Consider the following 16,483-nt stretch of genomic DNA (forward strand, 5'->3'; position numbering starts at 1 on the left):
TATATGGAAACTCTAATTTGTATCTTCGACAGGATTCATGAATGTAATTTGTTAGGAGATGAGAGGATGAAAGTTAAACATCTGTAAAATAAAATGAAATGGAAAAAAAAGTATGCAAAGTGCAATCTGCTTATAACATATTTTCATTTGTTTCTGTTTGCTTGACTTTCCATCCATAAAGCGAATTAGATTTTGATCTCATATAAATCTCCATAAATTCAAAACTGTGTGAATTTAGTTACAAAGTTTTGAGTCAATATAGGTCAATATAGTTCTCATAAATAACTATTTGGATTAAGATGAGTTCTTTGGATTTATATTGTTCTAATTTAAACAGAAATGTAATTTAACTTATTCTCTTTCATTTCATGTAGTGTTAACTAGACCTCAGCTTCATAATTTGGATTGCTCTCTATAAAGAGTCAGAAACAATATATCCACAACAGGAAAAAAAAATGTCAGACTGTGTCATTGTGGCATTTGTAAGAAATAAAGATGAATGGATTTTTGACATCCTGGATGTTTGGATAACATTAAATTCAATAGTTTCTCTAATAAAATCATACACATTCAAGTATTTACTTCCCCTTTCAGTTGCCTCTTTTGGACCTGGAGTCTCCTTAACTAATTTCATAAAGATTTGACAAAAGATAAAAGTACTTTGTAAGAATTTAGACAAGAATAATTCACATTTTTTTCCCCAGAATTGTCCCTTAATAATACTCTTTCTTCTATTTCTGTATTTTTAATTACTCTTTTTTTTTCATTTTACATAAGAATGAGGTAGAAGATGTAGTGAAATTCCTTTTCAAATGATAATTTTAAAAACAAAATCAATACACTATAGAAAAAAAAAAAAAAAAGAAATACCTTTCTATCCCATTGGTTCATGAACTTGTCCTTTTATAAAATATCATACTAATTTTCTAATCTTATAATATTTTGATCAATTTTATATAAGTATATTAAAGGCATTCTATGACATCCTTAATGATTATCCAGAATGATTCTATGTCCTTCTTGCCTTTGGAACCAGATGCAGCCTCTCTTACCACATAAATTGGATGTGAGGCCTCAGCAGGTCAACCTAAATGAGCTCAGCCTCTATTGTTCCTAGTGACATACCCAAACCCAGGGAGTCACAACAGGATAATCATTCTGCTTTATGGCTTTAAATCATTTGACAGCTTCTGCTTCCTGTGTGGCAGAAGAAAGTACTGAATATCTCTTTGAGTCCCTAGAATATGCCATTAACATAAATAGTATTTATTCTCTGTTGGATACAAAACTGATTGAAAACAACATGACCATCTTGTGTCTGATTCATCAAGAATTGTTTCAATTAAAGTGTTAATGCCATGATATTTTCTGTATAGCACTCAGATGGATCATCTTGTACTTCCCAACCTATTATTAACTAAAAATTTATATCTGTCTCCATGCAATTTCCCTTAGATAAAAGGATGGCCATGGACTCGATATACAGTTATACAAAAAGATCTAATTTAACTTATGGTTCTTTTTATTTCACATGCTTATATATTTTTAAAATATTGAGTTAAGGGAAAGGATGGCTACATAGCTCACAGGCCTCCAAAGAGATTTAGAATATTCTCTAAATCTCTAAATATGTGTTTACAATTCCAAAAGGGAAAAAAATCCTGAATGGTAAACTCAGAGATACAGTCTTATCTACCCCCTGGAGAAATATATTTACCCTCTGACACGTAAGGACGTATATTTACCCTCTGACACGTAAGACCTTCCTCCACTCTTAGGAGAGTAGCTATTCCCAATTCTATATAATGGAGACATTGGTATTTCTAATTTCCTTTCCTGAAGGGGAATCCTTCTGAACATGTAGGGTAATGACATCTGGCTCTCAGTATATCACCTCTGGGATGTTATCATAGAGGTCCAAACCCACCAAGTTACTTTGCCTAGTGTCTTGGTTCTCATCTCTGAGCAAGGTGCCTCATGTTTCTGCTAGTTAGCTAATAATATCTTTCTATAAGTACAATGTGCACATGTGTGTGTATTAGGTATACTTTAGAATCTTTAGTAATTTTGATTTAATTGAGTATAGATTCCCAGGTTTAGAACCTGTAGTGTTTGTTACTGGGCAGCAGAGTTGATTGATGCTTTCCACCTATACTGAAGAAAAACAGCTCTAAAATTGAGATTCTTAAATAAGTAAATCTTGAGGGAATGTCATTCTCAAAGGCTATTTAAGAATTGTTTCTCTTGGAAACTTGAAGTGGAAGAAAGAAATCTAAATATGTGCACATTTTTGTCTTTGGTACAATAATATCATTCATCATTTTCTTAGCTTCAGCTTCCTTATCTCTTGGAAGATAATGCATGATAATTGTCTGATTTCATTCACAGGACCATCACTAAAATTAAGTTGCAATATGATAGGAACATTTTGTATGCTTTGATGTGTTATCCCAAGAAGTTATTTGAGATAAACTTACCTTTCTATTCTCTACCTTTTTCATGTTCTACATTCATAAAGCTTTGAAGAACAAATATGCAATTTGAGAAATGCTGCATATTTTTCCATTGCTTGAAGGTTTACAACATTGTATAATATAGAGAGTTCTACAAATTCCAATACTGATTTTTTCCTACTTGGAGTTTTACCAAGTTATTTGACCATAGAAAGCTGTTTTCCTTAACAGCTTTCCATGGCATACATATCTTAATGAACGACAGCAAACCAAGAACTCTCAATAAGTTTTCTTTAGACTCCTTAAGGAATGATGAATATTAATGGCTCCTAGGTCCTGTTGTCTAGTAACTACAAGAAATATTCTCCTTTTGAGGAATCATGTCGACCTTTATAGCTTTCTTTTCTCTTCTATGGGTGGAACTGCTCTTTTTTCATTCCCATATTATTTCTTCTGTCAGCTTGACAGAGGATGCATGAGTCCTGTGAGAGCAGGACTGGAAAAGTCTGAGGGAGGCCCAGTAGTTGTGAAGGAATGCCCTCAATGTCAGCAAATTTTCCAATCTTTATTATATAACATGATTTCTTATTTTCTGAAGGTTAAGATTTCACTTAAAAGAAACAGAAAGATGTTGACTTTGACCATTCACAATTTTGTTACAATTTCAGGTGTTCTGTAATGAAAAGAAAAGAAAAATCTAACTTCGATACCACTTTTATTTCTGTTCTCTGTGCCTCGTTATTTGGCACCAGGAGATGTGCATTGATGCCAAGCTGTTAAATTTTTGACATTGCCAGGTCTGTTGGACTGGTGCTATACGTCCTTAGATTGAAGCTATTACAACTCTTGACTACTTTTCTCCATCTCTTCCTTTCTATGCTTAGCTCCCTAAGGGCTGTTCAATCAAGACTCAATAAAAATTGTTGAACTGTTCAGCTTTTTATTGAGAGTCTTGATGCTTCAGCCCCATAGGAGCCCACTGAAAAGAGGATTAGCCTCGTTACCATAAAGAGACAAAGAGAATGCCAAGGACAAAGAAAGGCATAAAACTTAAGACTGTAATTGACCAACTTAGTTGATTTTAGAAAGGAGGAAGGTGTGCAAGATACTAACATCAGAGGAAAGCTGATACTCTAAAAAGACAAATAATTTATTAAAAAGAGCTTTCATTTATAGCTTTCATTTATCCATATTTATTTGTATTGATACAAGTGGTACCTGTTAAGTATAATAATTTTCTTCTACTAAATAATTCAGTGTACCTTGATATGGAGGAGTTTAATTATGTGCTAGTGCATACATAAAGCCCCACTACTGAGAGAGGTCATCTTTTGATTCTCAGGTAATAGAAATATAAACACAAAAATAAGGAAATTAAATTTGATATATTATGATCTTCTAATTCATCCTCACCATTTATGATTCACCAAATATTTCAATGATGTCTTTTAGAGTAAAAATGATTCAATTCAAATAATATGTCACATTAGGTATGTCTCTAGCTTGCTTCAATCTTAAACAGCTCCATGGTCTTGCATTGACATTCATGACCTTAAAACTTCTGAAGATTATCAGCAGTTATTTTGAAGAATGGGCCTCTGTTTGGATTTATTTGATGTTTCCTTACTATTTAATTCTGGTAGTGCATCTTTGGCAAAATATCATAAAAATAGAAATAATGATGTATTTTTCTCATTCCATGAGAAAATGGCAGGCACACAATTTAATTTCCCCGATCACTGATGATATTAACATTGATCTCTTGACTGAGAAGGTGTCTGATGACTCCACTGTAGAGTTACTATTTTTTCTTTTGTAATCAATAAGTATTTTGTGGAAATATTATATAAATATTTCATTATTTGTCAAACTTTCATCCATTAGTTTTAACATCCTTTGATTTGTTTTATTTGGCTGAATTAATTATGAAAATAATGGTTTTGCCTTTGTGATACCCTTTAGCAAGAGATATTAAATCACAGAGTTTGGAACATGTAAAAATAGTTCATATTTACCTCACTTGGTGGAATATTCCCACTTAGAAGGCATTTCCTCTTTTCCTAGACTGGGATTTAATCTATTATTGTCCTGCTAGGCTCTGTTTTAGTATATTAAATATATTTTGTTGCTAAATTTAGAAGTTAAGAATGTGAGTTTCTAAGGAATGTATGCTCAGATCATTGCTGGAACTGCAATTTCACCCATAATAATTGTGCCACCTGGAAACTCATCTGTGATGTATTGATCATTTCATAATGATCCATGTAATCTTCCCTTCACCAATGTGTCCACATTTCTGGTATAAGCTAAGAGAAAATATTCTCAGAATATTTTCACATTTCAGCCTGCTTCAGAGTAAATTATAAATAGCAAGATAAAAAATAATGAATGTAATATCTATTATTGTTATTGTTGATATTATTATTATTATTAAAATTATTGCCTTAATTAAACAGTTCTTCATGGTTTCCTTGATTTAGGTTTCCTAAGTTGTATTCAGTCCAGTCTGGTCCTTAGAATCTAGTCTCTCTTAATCTATTAAATTTCTTTTATGAGGGTCATTCTTTTTTTTTTTTTTCTTTTTTTTTTCTTTTAAAGCAGGCTCCACTCCGGGAGCCCGACGTGGGACTCAATCTCGGGACTCCAGGATCACGCCCTGGGCCAAAGGCAGGCGCCAAACCGCTGAGCCACCCAGGGATCCCCCGAGGGTCATTCTTTTTGATCTAATAGAGGCTAATATATCAAAATGTTTACTTATATTTTAAAAATTCATAAATGTCAAAACAATGAAAAAAAGAAATATTCTAAAATAAGACAATAGGCAAAAAAAATAATGAATGTTATGAGAACTATCAGGAAAATGCATAAATAAGAATTGAGGAGAGTTCAGAAATCCTTGTAAACAATCATGAAAACCAGTTATAATTCCAAATATAGGTACAACAGAAAAACTAATCAGTATGGGGGAGTTTTCTACCACACGGATTAGTGTGAAAATGAAACTGCACATTCAAGGTCACTCTGGGCGTTTTCCTGCATCAAAGAAACAAGAAATCTGAGGAATTTCATACACACACCCCTTTTCTGCCTCTCAGACTGAGTTCAGGGACCTTCATTTTGTTTTCCTTCATGATTTCTATTCCCTGACGTGTTCTCAGCTCTCAGGTAATGGAGGTTGCTTTTCTTAAAATCACTTTTATATAGATTATTTCAGAAACTAATCATGTCTTAAAAATATGAAAAGTAAGCATAAGTTTGTAGTATTCATTTACACAAGTGTGCAGATATTGAGTTTTAACTTTTATGTCTAAGGGCAGAACAGAAAAGACAAAGGAACTTTACTAGAGTAGGTCAGGGGTGTGTGTGTGTCTGTGTGTGTGTGTGTGTGTGTGTATTAACTTTTTACCAGATTGTGGAAGTTAGGAAGGGACAAAATAATTTAAATGAGACACAAAGCACTAGTAAGAATTTCAATTGAAGGGATGTTCAGTTTCTAAGAACAGATCGTGTGTTTATATTGAATACAAAGAATTAAGACAGCACATGGTATATGTAGGATTTAAAACCAATAGTAAATCTGAGTTTAGAGTTAGAAAAAAAGATGTGCCTGGAGAGAAAAAGCAGAAACTGAATTAGAAAAAAATAAAAACAAAAACAACCCAAAACCTTTTATGGTCATCTGGAGGAAACTGGAATTTAACCCAAAAGTTTTGAAAAGGTCATAAACACAGTGAGATATAAGCTTTCAGAAAAGGACTCTGTTGGTCATGCAGTGATAGGACTGGGAAGAGGATGTATCAATACACTTGATCTTGAGGCCAGTTGCAAAGCTGTCACTTAATGAAGAATAGCAATTGTTGGGGTATTAATGCAAGTGATCATAGGGAATTTGGATTAGTAGAGTATAGAGATTCTAGAGAAATTTTGGAATGATGTTTATAGGGCAAGATCATTAAATATGGCTGGTGGTTGGTAAATGAAGAATACAAATGACTTGGAGAAGACATACAGTAATCCCTCCTTTCCTATTTCAGCTACTAAATGGATGACGGTAACTTTCACTAATAGAAGGAGCAATAGAGCAAAGGTAGATTTATAGCAAGTTGGGGAGAATTCAAGTTCTGAATTGTCTTTGTTGTAAGTGCCTATAGGGCATTTATGTGGAAAATTTCAGTGGGCATTTAAACCTACAGTGCTAGAACTTACAGGAGAGATTGGAATGGGGATATAGATTTGGAAGTCATAAACAAGAACAAGAACAGTAAAATCTCCCAGGGAGAGCAACTAGAAGGATAGGAAAATAACTGTGATAAATGCCAATATTATTAAGGCAAGTCAGAGGGGAGGATGTCACAAAGTCACCTGAAAAGGAACAAGTGAGATAGTAGAGAGCTAGGAGAGAGTAGTGGCACATTATTGAGTGCAAGGCACTTAGCAGAACACTTCAAAGTTACTTCTGATGTTTGAAACCTCAAAGCAAAACAATGTGGTTTGTGCCACAGGGAAGCAATTCTGTGTGGATGCAATTTTTAGTGTAAACAGCTCCAGAAGGATAACATATAAATACAAGAGTATACTTATGTCTGACTCAGGATAAATAACATTGATGGCATGGAAAGAGAACAAATTGGTTTCAGAATATTTTAAGAAAAATCCAAAACACTAACAGTATATGTGTTTTTTTTAATTGTCAGAAAATGTCTTACTACCTACAATATTTCTTATAGCATAACTCATTAGTGTTTTCATCTTAATAGTATATTTTATCAGAAAAAATAAATATATTGGAAATGCTTCTATTTATGCCTGTGTGGAATTTATTACTCAGGTCTTAATTACCTTATTAAGAGACAGAGCTAAACAGGATAGCACTTCAGATTTCAGCCAGAAATCCTGGCGGAAAAATTCTCACATCTTTCAAAATGACAAGTAAAATGAGTCATCTTCATATACAGTTCCTCCAACATTTTCATTGCCAGCAATTCCATTCTAATTTCAGTGTTTGTAGCTGGCATCACATGACACAATGGCAACTACTGTATATTTCTGATACAGCATGACTATGGCATATTTGATCTCCTTTATTTCCCAGACACACTCAAAGGAAAGAATCCTACTTCTAAAGATGGTGTATTTCAAAAGCAAGAGTTCATATATTGCTATGTAAGCAATGGTCTTACTAAGACATGATATAATTATTGGCTTAATAATACATGTATTTTCAAAATAGATGAGCCAAAAATATTATACTAAATATTGATGTATAACAGTAGATCCTAGTATTCAGTTTCCATCTCCCCTGTCCAAAATCCACTTTTATATGGGCAGCAATATGAATAATAAATAAATAAATAAATAATAAACAAATAAATAAATAAATAAATAAATAAATAAATTCCAAGTCTTTTACACAGCTAGTCAGGACTATGAGACTGAGTTCTTGCCAGTGAGCAGTGACCTAAAGCTTTTCGTTAGAATTTCTAGAAAAGTTCTCCAAAGAGGAAGAGACAGCTAATTTATATGTTTTTGCTCTTCTGTCATTCATTCTTCCTAACCCGTGAAATACAGAAATAATAGCTAAAACTCTAGAAGCCATCATTCAGGCATTTGAAAGAGGGTCATATCCTAGGGATAGTGTAGAGATTTCTTGACAACACTGTAGTCCTGTCATTCTAGTCTTTATCTTCTATTCTGGACTTTTCTTTTTAGGATGCTAAAATACTCTTCTTTTTCATCTGAGTTACTGTTTTGGGGTGAATGGTAGGCAGAATATTGAGGTCCCAATCCCGTGAATCTGAATATCACCTTGTATAGCATAAGTGACTTTGCAGGTGTGATTAAATTAAAAAATTTGAAAAGGGAAGATAATCCTTGATTATCTGGGTGGACTCAATTAAGTTGAAAGAATCCTTTAAAAAGGAAGCAGTAGGAGATTTGATTACAGAGACATGCTATCCTGGAGCTGCTGGTTTAGAGATGAGGAAAGGGACATGAGCCAATAGGACATGAGGGAATGCAGCTCTAGAGGTGGGAAAAAAAAAAAACAAGAAAACAGATTCTCCCCTAATTTCCAACAGTAGTGCTGCTCTGCCAACACCTTGATTTGAGTCTAGAGAAATGGATTCTGGATTTCTGACTTCCAGAAATAAACAAAAATTAATTGGCATTGTTTTAAATCCCAAGTTTGTAATAATTTGTTATGGCAGCAATAGTACACTAATACAGAGTTCTTGTTATTTGTAAGGGAGTATAATTCTTAAATAATGCAGTACACAATGATACTCTTAAGCACTAAGGATAAATTGTTTTAATTTGATGTTTTAACCCCTTAAAGAAAAGGAGGATTCTATTAATCTATGTGGCTGATGCTAATAAATAGTAGCTAGAGCATAGGAGGTATTGAATAAACATTTGATAAACTAAAATGGATTTCAGCTTTCTTATCATTGTATGTGTAAGGAAGCAGTGCTTTGAAAAAGAAAACAATTGGTTATTTTCTCCTCCATAATGTGAATATGACATTGGATCAGATTTTTCTGTTTTGTGGTTGTACAGGTGTACAATAGTTAACTGTTTAGATATAAATAATATTATAAAATGAAAATGCTTTTTGGAATTCATATGATTACATCAAATGATCAAATTTCTAACTTAAACACTTGTTTATTCAATCTGAATTATTACATCTTCCAATAATTTCCAAAATAAAGTATGTTGTTGATTTCAGTTTGACTTAGGTCAAAATCTATTGATATAAATATAGTAAATAAGGTGATATAAACTTCTTGCTGAAGATAAGTTATTTACTTTCTGACATTGTGTCTATGTAAAAATATATACACCACACATAACTACTATGTTTCTCAACAAAAACAGAGCAGATAATCGGAAGTTTAAAGTTTATTAAAAAGTTTAAAAGAGTTATTTTACTCAATTATATTTCTAAATATGTAGTTGATTCTGAAAGTTTTCTAGATTTTAAACTTATTTTGTCTAGTAGATTTTAAACTGTAGGGTAGATAAGAAACAGAATCCATTGTTACAATGGAAATTTGAGGCTTTCTTCCTGTGGATTCTAATCCAGTAGGTATGTATAAAATGGAGAAATCTGTATCTGAACAACCTCTCCAAATCATCTGTACACCGTTGGTCAGACATTTGCACCAATGTACTGAAATACAGTTTTGCAGTAACCTTTGCTTGACAATTAAGAGACAATTTGAGTTACATATCTTACTCCAGTACATTTTGTTTTAGTGCAAATATTTTTTCTGAAACTCATAATAAATAGTATTATAATTGGAGAATTTCCATCCTCTAAACAACTGGATCTATTCATAGTCTCCTGTGTAGACAGCTTTATTTGAGGGAGAATTCCCATGGTGAAACATTAAAGAACATCTGTCATCTTTGTAGAACCTCATAAAACAAGGGACCCTGCAAGTTTTAGTAAATGGATTATGCTACATAAAGCACTCTGAAAGTACCTTCATGCATTGAAACACCATGGAGTGCATTTTACAGTCTCCTAGTAGTCAAAGGTGGTTAATATTATACTGTAATCTGCATGATAAATTTTCAGAGACTTGCTGGGAAAAACAAAGTATCTAGGGACTACCATAAAAAAATAGTAAAATTGAACATATTCTTTCAAGTATAAGAGAGTATATTTAATTTTAGATGAACTCTAAAATATTTAAGAATAATTAATATAAATCCAGTTTGTTTCATACACATATGATTCATTATTTTTATAGCTAAAATAATGCATTTATAATTTCTTGAGTTGCTAATAAATAGAAACCTCTGTAAACAATAGAAGCCATATTTACTGTGTCCCAAATATTTACCAGGCACTGTGCTGTACATTTAAGTCATATAATGGACCTGTGAGATATTGTATTAGTCAGCATTCTCCAGAGAAACAGAATCAATAGAATGTATACATATGAAGAGAGATTTATTTTAAGGAACTGGTTCACATAATTGTGGGGGCTGGCAAGTCTGTTATCTATAGGGCAGGACTACAGTCTGGAAATTACAGCAAGAGTTGATGCTACAGATTTGTCTGAAGATTGAGTCTGAAGACAGACTGAGAACAAAATTCTTTTTAGATATTTTCTCTTAAGACCTTCAGTTGATTACATGAGACCCATTCACATTATGGAAGGTGAATTGTTTTACTCACAGTCTAGTGATTTAAATGTTAGTCACATCTAAAAAATAGCTTCTGACCAGTGTCTAGACTAGTGTTTGACCATAAGGTTGGATAGAGTCTCCTAGCTAGGTTAACACATTAAATTAACTATCATAGGTAGGTACTACTATTATTTCACTTTACAGAGGAATAAACTGAGGCAAGGAGAAATTTAAAATTTGTCCAAGATAATAAAATTTGTAAAAGTGAGGTCCAAAACTCAAACCCAGGCTGTGAAATATCTGGAAATATATAATTCAGTTCCCCTTCCAGGAAAGACTTGCAACCCAGCTGTGTGTTGGAGAAGAGACATGAAGTGTGTGGGTGGGTAGGGAGAATTCAGTCAGTGAACAGATAGCCTTCAGTTTCCAATTTCTTTTGGGTCTGCTTCAATTACAGAAATCTACTCTTTCTGGGGAGGTTTTTATCTGAAGAGTAAAGCATGGATATAAAGGCCAGGCCATTTAGGCTCCATGTAGAACAATCCAATGGGCAATAATCATTCTAGAGTTCCCTTCCAAATTACTGTGGCTCTGTTGACACTACATTTGACTTTTATCAGCTACTCTGCCCAACTCTGCTTCTTCTCTTTCTTTCACAGTGGTTAGTTAATTCCTGGGTACCACAAACTCCATCTTAGTGTCTTCTTCCAAAATACTCAAACTGTAACACAGGCCATCTTATCCTGAGCATGAGTTGCTAAACCATTCTTGAAGCATTTTATATGGCATATAGTTATAGCCCTTCTTCTACAAATATAGAGATTCTTGGGCACAAATGTAAGAATTAAATCTTAACAGGCTGTGGAAATTTGGACTTTAGCTGGATAAAATAGAAAATACATTTATCAAAAGGTTTTTGAATCCTACCCTTTTTGACTATCCTACTTTCATGCCTCTTACAACTATAATGAACATGGCAACTATATCTAGTAAGGATCAAGGGCAATTAGAAAAACAGCCCATGGCAAGTAGTTCATTGCAGTGAGATTAATATGGGAAAATAATTGCAAAGGCCTGAAAGAGATGGAAGAGAAGTGTCAGTGAGAAACTCAGAGATTAGAAAATTTAGGAAACACCTTTAGAAATCAATGGTGTTCTTGAGCTCCAATGGGAGGCTGTATGGAGGCAACTAGAACCATAAGGAAGCTCTCTGACAAGAGCTGGGAACACAGAGGGAGATACTGAGAAGGAGCTGAAATATCAAGAAAATGTTTCCTAAAACATGGAGGGCTGGACACACAAATGCTGCCCGCCTCCCTGCCCCCACTCCTCCTTTTCTCCTTCCTTGCATTCCTCTACCAGTGCCACCTAATGGTGAGGAAATCTGGCAAATGTAGTGGGGCTGACCAGCCCTCTGAAAGACTGGACAGAACCGAAGAAAGGGGGAAGGGAAAGGTCTTAAAAGAGATTAATGACAGATGCATCACCGAGATGTCTACTGAAGTCTGTGACAATGATTTTTAATTACAGAGACAAAGACCAAGTCCCATGATATGCTGCCATTCTTATCACTATTATCAGCCTGTGTCAGTGTGATTAACCAATTAATCCCAACACTTCTTCCATAACACATTTCTTCATCTTGCCCACAAGATCTCATGGTATAAGTTAAAAATTTGCAACAGAAATTAAGACATGTTCTCTGGGGCCATTCATTCATCAAGTAAGCCAGTGGTTGTTATGGAAGAAAGCAAGCTTCACTTGTTTTTCTGTTTTAATCTGCAAGAGTCACAAATTTCTTGCAAGCACTCTGGGAGAAAAAGTAGACACTTGGTTTCTGAGATTTTGTCAGAGTAGCAAAAGAAACTACATAATTTATGTAATAATAGTATAGGTAAATGCAAGGCTATTCAAATTCATTTACTAAAGTGGAAAAAAATCCCTTTCCTGACAACAAACTTCCTTTAGATCATTTGAACATTGTGATGTTTTACATGCTTTCAAGTTGAAGGTTGTTTACAAGATTTAAAAAACATCATGTACTAAATAGCTCAGAACATTTTGTTATCACTTATGAATATCTCAGGAAATTTTTCTTCTGTTCCTTCCCAACAATCATAGTAAGAGAGAGTGAGTAAATAAATCTAAATTCCAATACATTCTTCTCCCACCCTTCTGCTCCCTTTGTTCCATAAGAGCCTAAAGTCATAGATACTCTTATCTTCAGACTCCTTTCTCTTATCAATAACCTAATTATTAACTTGTACATTAAAAATGAGAAGTAATCAATATGTGAGTTTTCTTACTACCTAATAGGTTACTAATACTAGTGTGACTTATAGATTTAAAAAAATTAAATCAGTGTTGTGCCCAAGATTGCGAATCTGAGAAACCACCAAGGAGCCGACACCAATGCAAGTGCACGAGGGTTTATCTACAAGCTCGAGCTTGGGTCCAAGTGGACCCAACAGAGCAGAGCAGGGACTTGGACCCTGAAGTGGGTTACAGCTGGGTTTTTATAGGCTGGTCTAGGGGATTTTCAGAAGAGATGGAGGAATTTCTCAAGTTCTGTTTACATTCTGATATGGGGCCTAAGGGCATTGAGCTCTGTTCTCATTCTAATATGGGACTTTCTACCATGGGCAGGGCATGGGCTCTGTTTTCTTTCTGATATGGGATTCCCTGTCAAGAACTTTGAGGACATTCTGCAGTTTTTCCCGTAAAGTTCAGCTCTTATTCACAGGGGCCTAAGATGGCTGTACTTGTGCTAATGCTAAACTTTAGGTGGGATGGCCTTAATTTTTCTTGGCCTCCACATTTCCCCCTCTCAGAGGAACCTAAGGAAGGACCCAACCATGGGTCCAGGATGGTCTCAGAGTAAGTCAGTGGGTAAGATTAAATCATGATTCAAACCAACCTTGTTGCTGTTCTCGCTCCCGTTTACATCTAGCCAAACCTTTTCTGACTTTTTCCATAGATTCCCGGACTATTCCTGAGTGGTCAGTAAAGAAGCAACACTCCTCATTTGGGGCAACACATAACCCCCACCCCTTGCTTGCAAGAGCCTCTCTACAGTTAGGATGCTCCCATCTTTTTAACCCTTAAAAGACTTTAAAAGCAAGGCTGAATTGGGTGCACATTTAAAAATGGCTAACGGGGAAGCAACATTAGTGGGGTAAGTGAGAACGGCACAGTCTTAGCTTTAGGGGATTGTCCTTGTCTGGTTGGCCTTTCTATTCTGGAACAAAGTCCTTGAGAACAGCATGTGGATCAGCTGGCTGGACGTGGGTGTAATGGACCCAGGGAGTAATCCCATCGACCTTGAGAGTGGTGGGAGTGGTCAGGATCACAATGTAGGGTGCCTTCCAGCGAGGTTGAAGTGTCTGGTGTTGGTATCTCCACACGTACACCCAGTCACCCAGCCGGTATCGATGGGGGCCCGGGGGTAGCCCAGTCTCGTAGAGGCCCCTCAGCTTAGGCCACACCTGCTCATGGGTTTGTTTTAACATTTGGAGGGAGAAAAGGAGTTGGTGATCAAATTCAGCAAGCACCTCGGGTTTTAAATTGGGGATAATAGGTGGAGGAAAACTGTACATGATCTCATAGGGAGTCAGTCCCATCTTATATGGGGAGTTCCTCACCCTATATAGGGTGAAGGGGAGGAGAGTCACCCAGTCCCTGCCAGTCTCCAGGGCTAATTTAGTTAAGGTCTCCTTTAATGTTCTATTCATCCCCTCCACCTGTCCTGAGCTTTGGGGCCTATATGCACAATGTAATTTCCAATCTGCCCCAAGTATGTAAGTGCCACTCCTCATGTTACCTTAGAAATGAATTCTGGGCCTTTGTCTGATCCAATCTTAACAGGAAAACCATACCTTGGTAAGATGTCTTCCAGCAGTTTCTTGGTCACGGTCTGTGCTGTTTCATGTTTGGTGGGAAAAGCCTCTGTCCATCCTGGCGGACAGTTTGCGGTTGTGGGATCCTCTGCTCTGCAGACCTGGGCTTTTTTAGCTGAGGCCCAGTATCCTAGAGCCGCTATGGTTTGTAGCAAATCCCTGGTGCTTTGCAAGCATGTGTCCTGGTCCTCCACTGCCAACAGGATATCAAATGAGGGTGCTTGGAACGGAACTCACCCAAGTCTTCATGTAAGGCCTCATGGAAGATGGTCGGTGAATTTTTGAATCCTTGTGGTAGTCGAATCCAGGTGAGCTGGCCATTGATGCCTTTCTCAGGGTCCATCCATTCAAAGGCGAAGAGATCTTGGCTTTTGGGTGCTAAAGGCAGGCTGAAAAAGGCATCTTTTAAATAGAAGAGGGTGTATGTGTTTGGGACCATAGGGTGCATATCCTCTACTCGCCGGTTAACTTCCCTTAAGTCCTGGACTGGCCTGTAATCATTAGAGTGGGGTTTTGAACTGGCAGCAAGGGAGTGTTCCATGCTGATTGGCAGGGCCTCAATAGGCCAGAGTCCAGTAGTCGCCGTATGTGGGGTGTGAGTCCCATACGTGTTGCGAGAGACATGGGGTATTGGTGGACCCTGACAGGGTCTGCCCCTGGCTTTAGTTCTATGTATATGGCCAGTCGGTGCCGAGCCAGCCCAATTCCTCCAGTTTCTGCCCATGCTTGGGAAAATTCCCTCAGCCAATGGTCAATGTCAGTCATTGGGGCCGAGGGCATTTGGTGGAGACTATATTCATCTTCTAAACTCAGGACAAGCACCTGAATAAGGTGCCCCTCCTTGTTTAGGATTTTTGCCCCTTTGGGGTGGAAGCAAATTTGTGCCCCCATCTTGGTGAGCAAATGCCGACCTAACAACAGGTAGGGACACTCAGGGATGACCATGAAGGAGTGGGATACCCAGCCCATGCCAAGATCCACAGTTCTTTGGGTAGTCCATGAGTATTGTTTGGTGCCCATGGCCCCTTGCACCCATGAAGTCTTGTTTGCCAATTTCCCTTGGGGTTGTAATAAAACCAAGTGTTGTGCACCAGTGTCCACTAGGAATTTAATAGATTGCCCCTCCACTCTGAGAGTTGCCCTGGGCTTGGGGAGGGGTGCCAAACCCCAGTTCCCCTAGTTGTCCAGATCCTCCATCTCCAAGATCTTGGCAGGGGCCTTAGGTCTTTTGTTAAGACAGTCTTTCACCCAGTGGTCCTCTTCTTTGCAATAAGCACATTGGTTTTTGTTCAGCTTAGGGCGCTCCCGATGGGGACCAGGGCCATCCTCCTTACCTGTCCCTGAAGCCAGCTTCTTGAGGTGCCTCCGTCTTTCCTGGGGGTCATCCATGGTTGTGGCCAGCAGGATTTTGGCCAGGTTTCGGGTCTGCCAGTCACTTAGTTTGGTTTGTTGCTCTTCCAGACTTTCTTTATTATTATTGACTCTTTTTGCTACTGTAAGTCCTGCAAGCTCTTCTCTCCTAGTATTCCCTCTAAGAAGGCTGCTGGACTCTCAGTCTTACCCTGTCTTACAGAACCATACCTCAGCCAGATTGCTTGTGCCTGGTAGCCTGGAGACCTGCCATTAGAGTCTGGCAGTGGACCCGGAGTCTCTCCTTACCTTCAGCTGAGTGTTGCGCTTTGGGGAGTAAAAATGGTTTTAGCCAAGGAGAGGAATTCTCAATCATGTCCTGCCAGACCAGGATGTAGGGCACCTGGTCAGGGTGGCCATCCGGTTTGTCCCTGAAGATCACAGCCTTAACCTGTAAGATAGTAGGTAGGTGGAAAGTTCCTTCTCAGTGCCATCCCACGCCAAAGGTTGGCCATTCTGACATGCTGTAAGTTTGAAATTTCCCTCTCTTTATGTAAACAGTTATGACAGTTAACAAAGACACAGTAACACAGACAAATGCACAGTTAACAAGGACATAGTAACACAGACAAATATTCTCGTGGT

The 16,483-nt window shown here is 36.9% G+C and overlaps 1 long non-coding RNA gene across 2 annotated transcripts in view; it reads left to right on the plus strand.

Annotated features, from left to right (window-relative positions):
- The first annotated feature begins 5,510 nt into the window (after nucleotides 1-5,510).
- LOC112658618 (uncharacterized) overlaps nucleotides 5,511-16,483 on the plus strand; it is a 114,135-nt gene continuing 103,162 nt past the window's right edge. For both annotated transcript variants that reach the window (XR_007401207.1, XR_003135831.3), the window contains exon 1: nucleotides 5,511-5,618. This is a non-coding gene — a long non-coding RNA (uncharacterized LOC112658618). The remainder of the gene's footprint in view (nucleotides 5,619-16,483) is intronic.

Source organism: Canis lupus, chromosome 12 (assembly GCF_003254725.2).
Source record: "Canis lupus dingo isolate Sandy chromosome 12, ASM325472v2, whole genome shotgun sequence".
Classification (NCBI taxonomy): domain Eukaryota; kingdom Metazoa; phylum Chordata; class Mammalia; order Carnivora; family Canidae; genus Canis; species Canis lupus.